Consider the following 18,800-nt stretch of genomic DNA (forward strand, 5'->3'; position numbering starts at 1 on the left):
TTTTCGAGAGCAAGGGGTATCTATTTGACAATTCAGATCTGGATCGAGCCCAAAGGAGGAGTTTCAGCTTGACCAAATGGTGCACAAAAGACTACTTTTGATGTGTCTTGGAACTCGAGGTGAACTTCCGGAGATGGCTACTAGGTGACATTATGATATGTGTGACATGGCTCAAATGGACTATTTTGATTTTTAATATAAAATTATGAGGTAAATCTGTATCTAAAAGTACTGACACTCGGCAGCAGCTGCCTTGTGCTTTGACAACATGGCAGTTGCACACTGGCATGTGCATTCCTGCCAACAGCCTCATGAAATAAAAGGTTTCAGTAGCCAGGGCCTGCCTTTAGCTTTGGGCCACTCTGAACTCACATTGTGCTCGTAGATCCTGGTTGCAGATTAAAATCTAAGTGTATGCCATGTCTAGTTTTCACATGGTGGCCTCTTAGAATCCCAAACTACACATGCCAAAACCTACTTGTGACCTACTTGTGACCTTTTGTCAGGTTGGTTGGTAGTGACTAATTTTTCACTGACAGGGCCTGTTGGATATCAGCGCCTGGCTAGTGAGTTTCACCCAAAACAACCATTTGGGCCCAGCTCAAGAATACCTCCTTTTGATCCCTCTGGCAAGGCTTGTCGCCTTCTCCATAAGACAGGAAATGGGTGGTCATTAATGGATCTTTGGTGCAGGGAAAACAGAAGAGTGGGCAGAGAGTAGCCAAGATACCAGACCACAGAAGGGTTCCACCACATTGGAATCGCCCAATCGTCCCACACTTCTTGTGCTCTCTCCCCACTCCCTGCAGGCAAAGAACACTGGGATGAAAATCACTAGGCAGAGGACTGTGAACACAGCAGCCAGGACTGAACCCCATGAAGAAGGCTAGAAAAGGACAATTACACTGTGGCAGATTGCCTATTTAAGGGGGTGAACAGTCTGCCCCAATGTAATAACGAATAGAAGTGGAGTCAAGATCTACCAAAAAAGGAAAATGTTCTTTCCCTCAACCATACCAGATGAACATTTGAAGTGATCTGCTGACTGGACAAGTCCTGCTGTATGCTAGGACCACTTACACCCAGGAACCTGCTCACTAGAACGACAAGCCCCTGCAAGCGCTCTCTTGAAACGTTTCTGGATGGGAACTAAAGAACAAGGACCCACCTTGCTCCTGGAGAGCAGGATTGAACCCCCCAGCAACCAGAAGTCAAGAACTAGCTATTTGCACTGTTTGTGCACGTCGATCCACTTTAGAACCGGCTCCACCACTTAAAGCTGCATTTTGAGCCACTGCAAGCAAACAGAGCTGCCTTTGACTCTCACCATTTTTCAGTTAGTCTTCAATGCCTCTGAATGTTCACTAGACCTAGTGGAAGCTATCAGCTCCCCGTTTCAAACGCCAACTCGACCTGCTAGACGCAAATGTTTCAACTCATCTCAATGCCAACTTAACTTGCTGGAATGCCCATCAACTCAATGCAGACTTTGATGCTAACTTGAACAGTATAAAGCCTGACCGACACACTGCTGAAACCCAGCAACAAGCCTAAAAGGTATTTGAAGTGTTTCTGTCTCTCTGGTACGTCTTAAGGGGCCATAGTGAGGTTGAAGACCCACTCATTACCTTTTAAAGGCCTTATTGACTGAACTTGACTTTTCTGCTTACCGTATTGCCTGTGCACCCCTGTCCTCAGACCCAGAGGGCCCCCTTTTGTTACAGTATGCATATTCGGTGTCCTCTCTCACAAAGGTGGGCTACAGTGTTTTTGATTGGCATTTTTGAATTTCCGGTTTAATTAAGTCTCTTATTTTTATAGAGCCTTGGTTGGAGTTTCTTTTATCATGGTTCCCCAGTACCCCAGTACTATTGCTGTTTGGGATGCTTTTGTGCAAGCGCACATCACCTTCGACTATAGCGTGTCCTCTGCCCACATTTCCACAACACTCGGGAGGTGTACCTGTTGGGCTGTGCCTTTTTCACCTTAATTATTGGGATCACTGCTGCTTTAGGCGCTTGATCAGCTACTCATCCCTGTACTCCGGCAGAGCAGTAGAAATTTTGTTACAGTCTGCAGGTGCTGCGCCTGCATCGTTGGGACTCTGGCTCGGTATTCAGTTTTCTTTCGAATGCTGCTATGGTTTTACTTAGCTTTTCTCAGCTAGTTTGGGAACAGTAAGTGGGAGTCAGCATAAAAAAGTACACTGACTTGGTGTCAACAAAAAAAAACACTGTGACTGAGATCAGCATAAAAGTAAACTCCTCCATTGGATAAGCCCCACTGATAGCACCCCAGGTTTTCAACGCTGGAGAGATTGACAACTTTGTAACTTAGCTTAGACTTAAGCCAGGGAAAGTCCTTAGCAATTGGGGTCCAGTGACACAGGAGCCACTTGTAGGCCAGGGGAGATGTTTGAGAGCTGGATCTTGTTGTGCGGTGGTTAGTCAGTGGTTAGTGGGTCTCAGCCCTGATGGCTGCAACCACTTATTTTGTTCCTCATGTTTCCAATGGCTTTTTTCTTTATACAAGAGCTCTCATTTAATGCCATTTGATTCTGTTTGGTGATAATGGGCCTCATTACGAGGTGGGAGGTAAGGGATTACCGGCACTAGTAAGGGCACCAGTGCCAGTAATCACTTACCTCCCTACCACGAGTTCCCTTTGCGGGTCGTTCCATAACGCCTGGTTTTTGCAGGAGTTAAGGACGGGACCCGCAAAGGGACTCTAGAGCTAATAATGTTACCGCAATTTGCGGTACCGTTATTAGCGCCTTCCCCATTCCCATTGAGTCCTATGGGGGCTCAAATGGGAATGGGGAATGGCCCTGGTGAATGGGGAATTACCGGTCCCTCCGACCTCGGATTGGCCTGGTAATTGCTCCATTCACCAGGGAGGAGTCTGAAGGGTTCTGGAGGCAGCCATGGAGCTAACAGCTCCAGGGCTATAATGAGGCCCAATGTGTGGCACAAAGTGCACCCTCTGATCCAGAATCCCTTCTCTCACTCAAGATAACATCTTTTTCTTATTTGCCTTATTTGTGGTCAGTGTCATTGGGGCCACGTTGAGCACCCCCAAGTTTAATCTGGGAGGTGGGGGGGTAGGGATATGTTATTACTCTGGACTGGTCACATTAGCCTGGGGGATCATTTATCTACTGGACCAGCTTGTACATAGTGGCGCAGAGACGGTTCTAGGCACCCAGGATCTTCCATTTTCAGCTGCTCTCTTGAAAAGCTCCAGTCCCGGACCAGAGCTGGCTTTTTGGACAGCTGAAGGGCACATATTAGGTGCACTGTAAAAGCAATTCTAAATCCGGCACTTACGGGTCTACGATAACTGGCATCCCAGGAGATAAAAGTGCTGTGATTTCCAATGGCTCAGGACAGCCCCCTCCAGCAATAGATATTTTACAGGTGAAGGGAATGTCACAGCTGATGCCCCCTTCACTACCAGGACAGTACCCCAATGACTGTCTCGGCAACGTTGCACCTCGCCCTTCCAACCTTAAAACGTTCGAGAAACGTTGCCATCAAGTGACCTTGTGACATGAAAGTGAGCAGATCTGATACACAACCAGAAGAAAAAAAGAACCCCCATTTGAAAACATGTGTTTGTGTTCAAATCACAATGTAAAATGAATGAACGCACCTTAGGGGGATTGATTCTCACCTAGCTTTCCGCAAAGCCATCAAAACCATGCTATTTGTTTGACCCGCTAGACTCCCAACGGTGCTCTAGACTCCCAACGTTGCTCTAAATTCCCCAAGGGTTCACTAGGTTCACCCTATCACACCTCCATCTGCTACTGTAACCTAGCACCCACATCTGTAACTAAGTACCTCATGTTGTCTATATAACCGTAATCTTGCCTAAGTACACCTTCATGCAACAGCACCTCAATGCTTTGGGCTGCAGCGTGCTTTACAAATGTAAAAAAATCAAAAAAATAAAAATAAAAAATAAATAAAGTGTGCACAGCTGAGTAGGTTAAATGACGTCAGAAGAAACGATACCAAGTCATCACCAGTCCCAACCAGCTTTGACCTCGCAAACACTCTCGGTCCCATCTGAAATTACAGGAAAATGGCTAGATTCGTAATTTCCTGTTAACAAGCGAGATCTCACTGTTCCAGGACAAGACACTCTGTTTGCTGTTTTTGGCCTGGGCGCAATGAAATTAACTACAAAGATAGTTTGGAAATTAAAAACTGGACGGCCTCTGCCAGTTTGCTTTGATCTCGATTAAACTTAGATGCTCAGTGCAACATCAATTACATTTGATTTCATCATCAAGTTAAAAGACATTCCGTTTGCAGAACACTGCTCACGAAAATGCTCTAAAGGTAGTTTTCAGTTACTGTTCTTACTCCATTAACATTTATGATTTTTGACTGCATTCATGTGTTTACACATTCCGTGTTCGTGTGATTCCACTAAAATGATATGATATGGCATTTATAACACACTATACACAAGTGTTTCAAGGCGCGACGAGGCAAGGGAGGGGGAACAAAGGGAGGACAGACAACTATCCTACTCGGCCAGGTGTCATTCAGATCCCGCAAGTACATGGGATGGGGCAAGGGGGAAAAGTACGGGGGGGGACAGTGCAGTACATGGGAATATAAAAATAACAATAAGTAAAGTAACGGCCAGCAGGTGGCAAGTGCAAAGGCAAGTGCAGACATCAGGTGTCAAGTGCTGGTAGTGGTACTGAAGGGATACAGAAACAGTCCCCAAGTGCGGGGGATGCAGGGAGGCAGTGCAGATGTGTGTGACTGGCGGGGGAGGGACCTGGGCCCAGGATCAGAGGATGGCCAGGTAACCAGTGCAAATTCCGAATCAGCCAGGAGGAGAGGAGGAGAAAAGGCAGATAACTTTACATGTAACATTTTTCCTACTTCATTGACAGAGTCCCACAAACATGTCTGCCCAACACATTCTCGCCATTTGCAGGATAGGCATGAACACTGTTTTCTTTTATAAACCAATTTTATTAACATTTTGTTTGGTACCTGATCAGACAACATTAATGCAAAAATACAACAAACCCCACTCAGGACATGAACATTGTTAATTCCTTCATGCCAGCCGTACAGGGCAACCTGGAGCCCAACACTTACAACAGCTGTGCCGTAGCACCGCTGCTGAAGTCCATGGCGGTCCTGACCCAAGGCGAGCCAGAAGGTTGACCCCATTAGGCAGATGTAGTGCCTGGGAAACATGTATTTGAGTGTGATTGCAGACATCAGGGGAAGTAGGTTTACCAGGTTCCACCCTTCACTCGTTAATTGTGAGGAACAACTGCCCATGAGACCTGAGTGTCATGCATGTTAGATTTGAAAATTGAACATCACACACATTGAAGAATCATGTCAAACTGCATAAGTCTGTACATATTTGCAAGCTAATTTAACCCCAACACATAAATTAACCCCAAAACAAATACATGACCAAGAGTACCACGTCCACAAAGGAACACTCCTTCAGGCATAACTAATGTTTGAATGGCACTATGTACACAAATGAGGGATAGGCGCTTACGCCTCTGTATCCTAAACACGTCTAGGGCACTGGCAAAGTTCACATAAGCACAATGACTGTGAATGTCTGGTATGTGACACAAGACGAAACAGTGAGAACCACACTTGAGAAGGCATCCCATTAGCAAACTCAGCATGTATGCACATCCATCCTACGTGTCAGAAACAAATCGCCCGGTATGGAAACAACGGTGGCGGTAAACCCGCCGCCACTGTTGTTTCCATGCCGGGCGATCACAACTCCTGCAGGCGGGAGGGGATGTTCCCGCCAGGTCTGACCTGGCGGGTTTAACACCGCCCGCCTGCAGGCGGACGAGGAAACACCGGCAGCATTACGAGATGCTGCAGGTGTTTCCATGATCCCCATTCCCATTGAGTCCCATAGGACTCAATGGGAATGGGGATTAACACCATTCCGCCTCCGTGATTCCCGGGAAACCGGAGTTGTAATGCCCCGGTAATTCCGGGAATCACGGAGGCAGAATGGTAATACGAGTCTGGCGGTAACTAGGTGGTTTTACCGCTGCGGTTACCGCCGGACTCGTAATGAGGCCCATTATATCCCTCCCATTTTGCACAGGAACATCTGAATACACAGGGAGCTTGGCAACTAATCACTACGAGTCAACCTGCTACAGCCATAGAGCTTTAAGAAAGTACCTCTCAATTGAGTGTTACTAAAATGAGGGTCTTCTTGTCCCACATCCTTAGCTCTGGAGTGCAAGGACGAGTGGTGATGCACCTCCTGTTGCAAGGGACCGCCTTGAATTTTTGGATAACTTGTTGCAGACATGCTTCTTCAGATCATTACAATGTTTCTTTGGTCACCGGTCTAGGCTGTCACAGGTTCCTCCCGAGCATGGTTGTCCATCTACTGGCCCGATGGCCCCACACCTGACACGCTTTCAGGATATCCCTCATTCATTTTCCTGAAGCAAATTTACATACTCTGCGCCAGAGTTTGTCACAGTTCTCTTTTGGGGTAGAGGAGCAATTGCTTGTCTCTCTGCAGGTCAGCGATTGTTCTTGCTTGTGATCAATGGCCTTTCTGGAGGGTTTTCTCTGGGCTCTCTTGGTTGGGTCTTCTTCCTCTGCATTTTCCATGGACGGTGAGCAGGTTTCTTATGGTCATTCAATGGGACAGGATCTGTCGCTGGTCTTTGCAAGGGCAGAGGGGGAAGTTCTTTACCATTCCTCTCTCCAAGCAATGAGGGAAGAAACACTTTCTCTGTTGTCTCTTGGGTACTACTGCCACAAACCCAAAGCAGATTATTAAATACAATTTTTTCACCATAAGAACACAGAAGTAGCCATGATATTGCTTTACCCAAGGGAGCAAAAATATGTATCATGATAGAGTACATATAAAATGGCGAAAAACAGCTAATGGGCCAAATTGTCAATAAGCCAACATGAAGCATTATGTGTGTAGATGCAAGCTACTAGCATCCTTATTGTTGATTAGACCTGTCTACATTTGGAAACCTGGCACAGAGTGATAGATTAACAGGTATTTATTAGAATTGAAAATGACCATGATCCTTTGAGGAATCACTAGAGGGAACATTAGTTAAAAAGGAATAGGTAGCTCCAGAGCCATTTGAGGTCAAGGGCACTCGAAGAAAATTGAGATGGAAGGTTCATTACCCTAGCCTGTTGTCAGATACTATCATAACTTCAACGCTTTCCCAGATTGAGCAAATTGTCATGGGTGATTTTTCTATTGAGAATCATCTGGAAATATATGTAATATGGTCCGAATTTTGGGAGAAGCATGTTCTAAACCACTTAGATTAAATGCACTGAGGTCCATTGTGTGACCTAAGGGTTGGCACTGTGTGGATTGTAGGAAAGATAAAGTGAATCTTGATAAGGAGGTTAAGCATACTCCTAAAGATAGCAGCCTCAGTACACTAGTGAAGGCTAAGAATAAGGGAATTTCAGATTTGGAAAACAGAGCCTAAAACTAGAGGAACTGGGAAGTTTTATTCGAGGATTTGTCTATAAAAGACCAGCAGAAATGAGTGGCTATTGTATTACCCCTGACTATGCTGGAGCTCTTGCTGGCCTGCAATACAGCTTCTCCCTCCGAGAAAGGGTGGGGACCCTGCCGGGGCTCCCTGGGACTGCCGCTGTGCTTCGGGATGGTCGACCCTGATGGGAGACAGCTGCCCAATGCCGAGGACATCACCCTCGACCATGCTGGAGCTCTGGCTGGCCTGCGTTATAAAATTTCCCTTGGGGAAGGGACGGGGACTCTGCTGGGGCTCCCTCCTAGGACTGACACGTCACTTGGGGATGGTCGACCCACAGGGACCCTCCTGGAGCTCTGGGTGTGCTGCATTAGAGCTTTTCCCTCTGGGTAGGAATGTGGACCCTGTTGGGGCTCCCTGGGACTGGCGCTGGACTTGGGGATGATCAAACCACATGGGAAACAAGTGACCATGGCCGGGACATCACCCCTGACCGTCATGGAGCTCTGGCTGCGCTACATTAGAGCTTTTCCCTCTGGGTAGGGATAGGGACAATCAACACTTTTTCTTTTCTGCCCAGGTAGGTGCACCCACAAATGTGAGGTACCATTTCTGTCGGGAACTTGGGAAGGTAGGACATGTGTTATTGCCAGCATGTTTCAGTGGTTTCCTGGTGGAAAATGTCTGAAAAATGAGTTTTTTTCCCTAAATGTTGGACTTTGCCGGGCATTGTGGGTAATACATTCTAGGACGATTCGTAGAATATTTGGGAAGGCGCCGACTTATCTGGGATTGAGCTGGGGTTTGCAAGTTATTGTGACCTCGAGAGTATCCTTTGCGCCCATGTCTGCAGTAGCAGGTGCACATTAGGCCACAAATAAGGAATGCAATGTCTTATGTTGGTAATTGCCAATTAGGAGATTTGCACCTGATGACGTACAAAGAAGAACCCCACGTCGAAGAAGGTGGACAGGAGAAGCTGGTACCAATGCCCTGGCATCCATTATGGAGCAGGCAGTATATGTATAGGGTTGTACCAACCAGCCAGCTGGATCTGTAACCTATGTAAACTAAGACACTGTCAGGCTTTCTAACTTGTTGCTTATGCTGTTTTCTTCAGTCCGTCCGTGTTAGCAGAGTTCTTTCCTGGCATGTATTTTTCATGTTTTAATGTTGTGTAACTGGAATATTGCGCTCTGCCAAAGGTTATACATCCTTACAATTTATAAATAAAAAATATTATAATCAAGAATTGAAGATCAAATATTGTCCAAAAATTGGAGTGTCAAATAACTTTAATGAACCATGATGTCAGCTGGCACGTGTATTTTTCTTGAGTGTGATTAAACCTTGGTTTAAATGGTGTCTTGCGTGTTTTTTCCTAGCAGGTTGTATTTTTTCTATGTGTGTGAATTGGAGGTCTGCCAGAAAATGGTTATGTTTTTAAAATTGTATGAACAATATTATCTGAATAAACTATTATGAATTGAACGGAATGTAGACTATTGGAACTGACCCCTGGTTTACCATTGGTTGTGTTCTTCCCAAATCTGCTTCTTTAAAAGCAAACAGTTCTTGCTAGTGATTGACGGAAAGATGTACAAATAAAACCATAACTGGGTGTTGGAAAGAGGGATAACACATAATTCACACTGTGGGCTCTGAGTGTCCAATAGGGCTGATACTAAGGAGTGTCACAGAGGCACTTGTTAAACATCAGCAAAATAAAAAAGTGAGCAAAAACTGCTCTTCTCACAATCCAGCTGTTGAGGCCCCTCATTTCCCCAATCATGTACCCTGGCTCTCTATAGCCCCATTCAATCCAACACTGTTCCTCTTTCCTTGCTGCTCCCACAATTAGATGCTTATAGCCTACATTCCCTAAACATTTCGGATGAGTGGGTCTTTTCATTGCTGTTGCCACTTAGTGTGCTGGGTGTTTTATAGGTACCAGAATGTTGCTCCATGCTGGGCAGAGACCTTAATTATTACCATATTTCGGTAGGCAAGGTCAGCGTGTGCTCTGCACTTATCATTTACAGATTCTATTTATTCTATTTTGATTTATGGCAAAGGAGAGATTTTTCCAGGTGGAGTGATCTGTGGTTTTCTGCGCTCCACTCTGTGTATTTATGGAGTGGATTTCATGTTTTGGGTCTGTCATATGGGTTAATACTACAGTAGGGCCCCTAAAAATCGAGCTGAGACATGAAAATAAATGGGAGTAGGGGTTTTGTCATAATTCCTGGATGAGTAAAAGAGGGGTGTCATTTCATCAAAATGCCAGGGGTAGCGTAAGTGACATCACACGACCCTTGACCTCCAATGCAATCACAGGAAGTGATGTCATTTGACCCCCACCCCCAAATGACATCACAGGAAGTGAGGGCAATCAACCTTCAGATGCGTCTAACATCCGTGTTTCCAGGTGCTGTCCTTTTAGCCAGATATAAGAACCGAGGCACAGAGGGAGGCAAGATTTGTCCACGACCACACATTTGGGGAATGTCATTCTCCAGATACAACGTGGAGCCTATATGTAAAACATATATAATGCAGTACTTGTAACAGGATAACCGATAACTGAAATCTCTAATACAGGCTACTGGTAGTGTATGAAACATCTATAGGTCAATGGACACAGAAATACTCATTATCTGTGGCTTTAATGTATTAAACAAGCAAAAAAAACACTGACCTGGGGAGGGGTGCAATGTCTGTTTAACCAGGAGCAAAATGCTGCATGAGCAAGGCCTAAAAATTAAAAAATTGCCAGGATTTAGTATAAGAAAATTCCCTGGCTATAAATGTATCTGAGTCAGCTACCACTACGATAGAAGAAACCAATTGTGCGGGTGACAAGCAACCACATGCTATTCCACGCAACCCTGAGCCCAAAATAACACCTTAATGCCCTCGGCTTTGATCCATGACTATTCTTCAATCTTTTTTAACAGGGTAAGGTGTGGGGACGGGGGTCTGCACTTCCCCCAAGAGTGGGGCTCAATGCATCTACATTTTTGAGAGCTCTCTGTGCAAGGTGTGTTATTCAATGACCACCCACCCCCGTCCCCCGCAGGACTAGCCCATGAATGTCGCTTCCACAAAGCCCTTTCCAAGATGGAGTTTGATTGGGGAGGGGTTGGTCATTCCATGGCTCTCACTTCTGAGACTCTTTGTCCAACGCTTTTTTCTTAAACAGTGTTGCACCGGAGCAGGGTCCTGGTCTGTTTTTCGGCCCCCCTCAACCATTCATATCACACTTGAATATGGGGGTACCCCTGCAAGCCATGCTGAGCCTCCCCAAGCTCCTGCCAACAAAGCACAGGGCAGGTCACACCCTGGGCCAGCCCTTAACCACCACGTGTGCGCAATGTCCATGATGGGGCATGCACTACTCCAAGTGAAAGAAGTAAATATGTTTTTTAATCAAAGCTTAAATGTTTCACCTAGCTTAGAAGGAGGTGGGTGTTGCCTGGTCCCAATATATACCAGCCAGCAGTGGTGCCTGGTGAAAAAATACAATAGATGCAAGTTACCAAAAGTGCACAAGCGCATTTACCAATGCATTGTAATATATGTGCCAGTATAAAAAATTGTTTTCATGCTGGCTGTGCCGACACGTTTCTATGTTTGCTCAACCAACGTATGCTAGTTTTCCTATATAAGAACATACTCATGTTCGCTTTGAAATGTTTTTTATAGTATCATTACTGGCACTAGGCACACCGCTGGCTCTGCCAATATATGCCAGTCCGCCTATGGAAGAAAACACTCCTGTTGGTTTTGCCATTAAAAGTGGCATGACACAATAAGGAAAAATGTCCAAACCGGTTCCAATGTAAGCAAGTCTAGACCCATAAGAACACTTATCATCCTTGCTGCATCATAGATGTTCAGTTAATAAAAAGTCATGCTACAGTAAGAAATATGCAGGCTGCTACATCAAAATGTCAGTCTTGCTAGGTAATACTACTTTTCATGATTGCTTTATCAAAGATGCGTAGTAATATATGACATGCCACAGTAAGCAATGGCTAGAATGGCTAGACCAAAATGCCTGTCTAGCCAGGTAATGACACACATGAACTTGGCTTTGCCCGAAAATACCAGTAAAACATGCAAAGTCAATAAAGGATGTGTCAAAAATAATTTAGTGATCCTCAGTCTTCCAGGGAGAGAGAGAGACACAGACATACACACACACACACACACACTCACACACATAGACACACACACACACTCCTACTCACTCACCCACCACTCACTTACCCAACCACCCAGAACATTCGAACACACACTATCACATTTCCTCTCATTCATCCACCATTCACTGACCCATACAAACATCTGACACGCACTTGATGTATGCAAAATATACATCATATTTTAAAAAAAGCCTTTTACCTTTCTTTCCAGCTTTGGTCCGTCTCTCCAAGCTACCCTCTGCTTCTCTGTGCTGCTCACAAACAGGAACCAGGAGACTGAGAGAGCTTCCTGGTTCCTTCATATGATCCTTGAGGAAGCCGGAGGAGAAGGGGTTGGAGAGGAACATGGCATATGAGACGTGCCACATGTCACGGTCAGCTCCAAACCCTACTGAGGGATTCCTTCTTGTGCTGCAAGCTCCGTCCCAGTGTTCACCCTGATGGGTGAGGACTGCACCAGGGCCACCCCAGACCTGGTGTGGCGGAGCCCCTGCTAACCCAGGAGCTTCTGTTTTTACTGGGGTAGCAAGGGAGATTGCAGGGGTAGCAAGGGAGAACACAGGGATCCCAGGAGTACAAGTGTTGTGATGTCTCCGTAGCATTAGTTTCTGGCAAGACTTTGGATTCAAAAGGTATCTTTGGCAGTATTCCTCCAGGTGATGGCATCTGGCAGGCATAGGCAGGGGCATATGATACACGCTGACATTACAGATATTGGAAGAGATTGTGCTGAGTGGCTCAGCAATTTGGTTACTTTTATTTTGAATACCTCCTCTGAGGCATGTGAGAGTGCTGTTAACAGAATTGTGAAGAAGCCCGTGAAGAATACAATGGCGTTTATGGCAATCAGCTTTGGGGAATCAGTTGCCACTGCTGTCAAACAAGGTTGGCAGAAAAACCCTATATGGGAGAAGGTGCAATGAGAAATGACAGCACAGGGCCTCCCTCTCTACAAATAAAAAAGTTGCACAGAAATGGCGCTATGTTGAGGCCAGTCAGGAGTCTGACTCTATCTAGGCCTTTCAGCCCACTAATCCCAGGGCTATGGAATCTTTTGGAGTGTCTTTGGTGGGTTATTTTGTTTCACGGTTTGGGACCCTAACAGAGGGGGTTCAGAGTATCCACAGAAGCGAGACAAATTTGCGGCACTGGACTAACTGTGAGCTGAAGAACGGTAGAGTCTTTCTAGGGCATATGCCAATTATCCCGCCCACCCCCTGCCCCCTTTGGTTTTGTTTCTCAATACAACTCCAGGCAATGAAGTCTGTAATGTCACATTTGATGGACCCTGTCACTTGGAGGTTTTGGACCACATCTAGGAAGCTCTCTTCAACCCTTTTGGTCTCAGGCAGCCTGATTCCATTGACTGGTGTGTACAGCCCCATGTTGAAATATTTGCCCAATATTGCTTCAGAAGTAAACTTGATAATTCTGTGGGGAACATTTTGAAGGTTATTGACTTGATAGAAGAGGGGCTGAGTGTGGCGGCAGCTCTCTCCCCAAGTCACAGACATCCAGAGATCTCCGGAGGTGACCATCAACTTGGTAGCAGGTAGTATGTGGTGAATCAAGTGGCTTTTCTCATATCATTAACCTCTTTCCAATAAATAATATTGCAGCCTTGTTTAACCCAAAACTATGTTCAGCATCTTCATTTCCTCTGTGTCTTTTATTTCATCTCTCCAATTATTGAGTGGGAATTTCGCTTCATTTATGTATTTGGTTGGGCGTTCCCTCCTTGGCAGCATAATGACCCTGATGACCCGGGTCTCTGACCGTGAGGGGTTTGTGAGGTGGGAGGGAGCCAGCCCCGGGAGGAAGTGGCGGTCGCCTTCCGTAAAGTCATCCTGCTGGGAGGAAGCACTATGACAGAATCACGCTGGTACCCCACATCATCAGTGTGAGAACCAGAGTGCCCCATAAGGTGTGCAGGACAACTAGAGTGCTTTTGCTCTTGCTGAAACAGCAACTACGTCAACCTCCCATCCTCTCTAGTAGAGATCTGTTCAGCTGCATCAACTTAGTTGTTGCAAGCAGTCATTGTAAAACTCGCACCAGAAGGGTAACCTGGTTACAAAAGCTAATCCAGCCCCAGGGTGGAGTGTGCTCGTCCACATGGAAGAACCATCAGGAAGCTCGTGTTTGGAGTTGTTCTGCACTGGGGCTGACAGATAGCTCTTGTAAGCCCATATATCCAAGGCTGGCAGCCGGGAGGATTATGGTGAGGAAAGCGGATTAGGGCAAGGAAAGCCAGGTCTAGGTGGGGGTAGCTCTCTCTCCCTGGTGCAAACAGGTGATCAATTAAGGGACTTTCCCCCTATCATTTGGGCCACTCAGTAATAAATAAGGGTGCAGCCTTATTTAACCCAGTACTATGAGGTGTAGCATCTTTGTTAACTCACAGTCTATCACTTTAGGTCTGCAGGTGCTGAGTGTTTCATTTGCTGCATGTATGTTTGAGACATTTTCAGAAAACAGTGTTGGCTGACCATGACTGTGGTTGCTTTCCCTACCAGCACAATATTTTAAGGCACTTGGAATTGTGTCCTGATGCTCGTGATCAGCACTGCGTGCCAGAAAAATGTCATTGGTCTCTCTGAGTAACTCACTGAGGCTGCAGTGGGGGTGTTTAGAAGCATGGACAGCCAACAGCAGTCCTGGATCTTCAGAGTACAGAGCAGAAGGCACTAAAACACATACATTGGGCCTCATTAGGACCCTGGCGGCCGTAGAATGAACGGTGCCGGTCCCTTACTGGCACTGTTCATTCCGGGCCACCTCATTACGAGGTCTGCTGCGGGTCCCACTCAAGATGCCTGGCTAGACCAGGTGTCCTTGGCCGGACCAGCTAGCAGACCAGGATGCTTACAACGGGCCCGTCAGCCCTTTAGGGCTCAATGGTAATGGGGATTCATTTTTACCGGTGCCAGAAAGGGGCAATTACCGGGTCCGCCAACGTCGGCATGACCCGGTTATTGCCCTTTTCTGGGCTCCGGTAAAAAATCATTACCGGTGGCAGCCTCACCCTTAATAAGGGCACAGCTACCACCAGGGTCATGATGAGGCCCATTGACTTCAAACTACTCACAACTTACTTGAAAGGATGGGTTGTGAAAGATGCTTGTACCACCAGCGGCATAACACGACATGTATGGTCCACGCTGTGAGCCCTGCTGACTTCCCACTCCCAAGTTCCACGAAGAAGAACAGGCTGCGCGACAGGCTCCCGTGCCAGCCTGGGCACCCCCCACATGAACAATGTGTATGATGACGATGCTGCCAAGGAAGTGCGCACAGCAATGCACTATGTGAAGCATGTATGTTTTTTTTATCAAACCTTACAGCTTTCACCTAGTGTACAAATATGGGCACAGCACCTGGCCCCTGGCATCCAAACATTACAGCCACCACTGAGTGAAGCAGGTAACAGTATTATGCACATGCCAGTAGTGCAGGCAGCTTTGGGAAATGGCTCATTTTACAGCACAATTTTTCAGACAAGTGTGGTAAAAAGCCATACAATTTATAATTGGTTCTCTAGGGTTAACACATGAACAAATCCAATATATGCCATTTCACAAACACTACAGACGAGCATATCTACAACATTTCATTTTTATGATGCATGTGTCCTCAACATATGGTAGAATTGCCTCTGTAAGTCACTTTCATGAAGGGGCAGTCAAAATGTTCGCTGGTAATGATTACTCTAAATCACTTTCATGAGGCTGTGGCCACACCTATGTAAGTATGGTGACTCTAAATCACTTTCATGAAGATGTGGCCACAATTCATGTCAGAAATGCTCACGGCAGATAGCTTTTATTTCCCCCAAAAAACATGCATGCAATCATCACTTCAACACACACACTGCAACACTTTCAAACACGTACACATACACTTTTTTGAAATGTCTTTATTCAATTTTTTCAAACAGTGCTGCTTATAAGCTACCTAATCATACAGACAATTCACAGATTTCAACTGTACATAATTGTCAAAGAATATGGGCCTCATCACAAGTTGGGCTGTAGCCCTTAAATGCGGTGGTAATGGTATTACCGCTGCATTTAAGGGCTGGCCCTATCATGAGTTGTGTACTAAATTAGCTGTTTTACATCAGCTTGTTTCCGGTGTTACCTCCGTATGTATTAGCCCGCAGTATTAGCACCGAAAATGCCACATTGGATCCAATGGGGAATGGAGATTTACCGTTAACGCCCAACCCGTGATTCACTGGCAATACTGCTGGACCGGTGGGTGCTAAGGCTATTACGGTCAGGCGGTATTACAGCTGGGATGCAGACCAACTCGTGATGAGGGCCTATGTCTTCCCCATCAACTGTATAGATGAGATTTATGTGAATGTCCAGCCAAAGCAAAAAAGCAACAAAAAAACAAGTCTGTCTGCATATAATATTATCACATATCCGTTTCAACTCAGGATTATGACAGGTGGAGGGGGGTGGTACAGGGTCAATCTGAGGGTTTGAGTAGGGCTGCTAATAGCTGTCACCAGTGCTGCATGTATCTGAAATGTACTGTGCAATATCTACTTCTGGCGTTGCTTTTCAGGTGGCTTCTCATCCGTTTCCCTTGTTAAGGTAATGAGAGCATCTTCCCATTGCAGCAGTATGTCTTGTTGAGTGTGTGTATATCTGTGTGCGTTCTCTCTCAGTATGGTCACCTCCGTTCAAGTCCGACATTGTAAGTCTATCACCCACTGCTTAAGGGAGCAGTGGGTAATAGACACAGATGGATAGGGTCCACAGATGTCCACGTCATGGCTGTTCTTCTGACAGCAAGGATATTAGCCAGGTTAACAAATTAATTTAATTAAGCACTCCTTACCCTCTATCTCTGATTGTCGGCCCACCAAGCAGGCCTCTTGAGTCCGAAGGTATTGGCGTCACTCCTGTCTCTTTTAATATTCTGTACATTCCCTCCCAAAAGGGTGTGACAGTTGGGCAGTCCCAAAACATATTGATCAAGTTTGTGTTTTGCCAACAGCATCTAGAGCAATACTGCAGTAAAGTAGGGCACATTTGTGACACCCTGTCTGGGGTCAGGTGTATCCTATGAAGGTGGTTGTATTGGATTGTTCTAAGTCTTTGTTTACGAGACACTGTAACTGCAGGTTGTACCATTGAGTATCAGTGAGTATAATACCCAGGTCTTTCTCCCATGCTTGTTTGATATTCAAATCTACTCGTGTCTCTCCCTTCAATATGGCCTCATATATGGATGCTATCACCCGGGGGCCCTCTCCTCTCTCACAGAGTGTTGTTAGCACTGGGTCAAGTGTACGTTCCTCAGGCAGGTTCCTCCAGGTACGCCTGGCATAACCCTGTAGGGTCATATAGGTTAAGAGCTGACCTGACAATATGCCATAACTGTTCTTCAAGTCCACCAAGGGGTGTTCATGACCATCTTGGAACAAATGGAAGCCAAACATACTCGCCTACCATACTCTGCGTATTTCGTATAAGAATGTCATCAGTATTCTAAGGCTAACTGCCAGTAGGTGGTCTGGGAAGAAAGGCGTTCCCAGTTTTAATTTCTTACAGTGTGGTCTCTGACGTTTCCTTATTTGACAACCGTATCGCTATGTATTGCAGCTCCAAATCCATATAGTAGAGTCCAAAATCTGGGAGCATAGACCCCCCATCTCCCACTGGTCTAAGTTGTGTTTGAAAGGCTATTTTATGCCTTCCTATGGCCAATAACAGTGTTCATAATTTAAAAAAAAACTCGTTGGGATCACGTATGGAATGTTGGCAAAGTAATATAAAAAAAGAGGCAATACCATCATTTTTGTAATGGTTACTTTCCCCCGTAGGAATAAGGGCAATCTCTTCAAAAACCCATTGGATTTCTTTAATGTTTGCAGTGCTTTGTATGTGTTGTTCATATGCCATGTGGGCTATGGTATGCATCTATCTGCAAGTATTTGAAATGGTCGGGCACCACATCAGTCGTCGTTTAGGGTCCACCAGCAGGTTGTGGTGAGCTTCGCGGCCGAGGGGGAAAATGCAGGATTTGTCACAATGTATACGGACCTTGGCGAGTCTACCAACGTTTTCAAATATTTCCAGAAGGCAAGGCACAGATCTGCCTGGTTCATGCAGGTACAGCAATATATTGTCTGCATACAGCAATATCAAGTGATGTTCCCTGTACATAGTTATGCCTATTTCGCTGTATTGTTTGAGAAAGAGACATGCCAAGGGCTCCATCTCAACATTGATGTGTGAACGTGGGCAACCCTGGTGTGCGCCCTGGCGTATTTGCCACGTTTCCAAGATAGTTTTCAAGTTAGTACGGTTTGTTTTCACTCTCGCAGTGTGGCTTCCGTGTAATAAACTTATCCATCGCAAGATCGGTTCCTGCAGGCCGGAGCACTTTGATACAGCACACACTCAGCTCCAATTAACCGTATCAAATGCTTTTGTCGCGCTTAAAGACATTACTCCATCCTCAGTGTCCTCATCAGAGGTTTCCACTATGAAGTGGTGAATTCTAAGCACATTTTGCGTGGTACCTCATTGCGGGATTAATCCAGCATGATCCGGGTGGATCACTTGTCGAAGTAATGGTTTTAGTGTATTGGTATGATGCTTCATAGCCGTTTTGTGTCAGTATTTAGCATAGAAAAAGGTCTAAATGAACCTCGATCCATTGAGTCCTTTCCTGGTTTCAAAATGGGGACTATGAGGGCTTCCTTCATTGTTTTAGGTAGTTTCCCTGTATCATAAACTGATATGTATGTTTGCAGAAGCGAGTCCAGGATTTGGTCTTGAAAAGTTTTATAAAATTCAGTCAGAAAACCATTGGTCCGAGGGGTTTTACCAGTCAATAATGTGTTTAATGTCACTTGTAGTTCCTGCAGCATGACTGGCCTATTAAGATGTTCCGCCTGTCCATCGTAAGTGTCGAAAGATACATCAGATCTAAAATACCATCTATTTATTCCAGGGAGGCCAGTTTCAGTCGGCTATATTACAATGTTTAATAGGATTCAAATGCTCCATTTATATCTTACTCTGGGTAGCCTAATTCCCCTTTGTCTATGT

The sequence above is a fragment of the Ambystoma mexicanum genome, chromosome 8 (genome assembly GCF_040938575.1).
Source record: "Ambystoma mexicanum isolate Mex_15411 chromosome 8, UKY_AmexF1_1, whole genome shotgun sequence".
NCBI lineage: Eukaryota > Metazoa > Chordata > Amphibia > Caudata > Ambystomatidae > Ambystoma > Ambystoma mexicanum.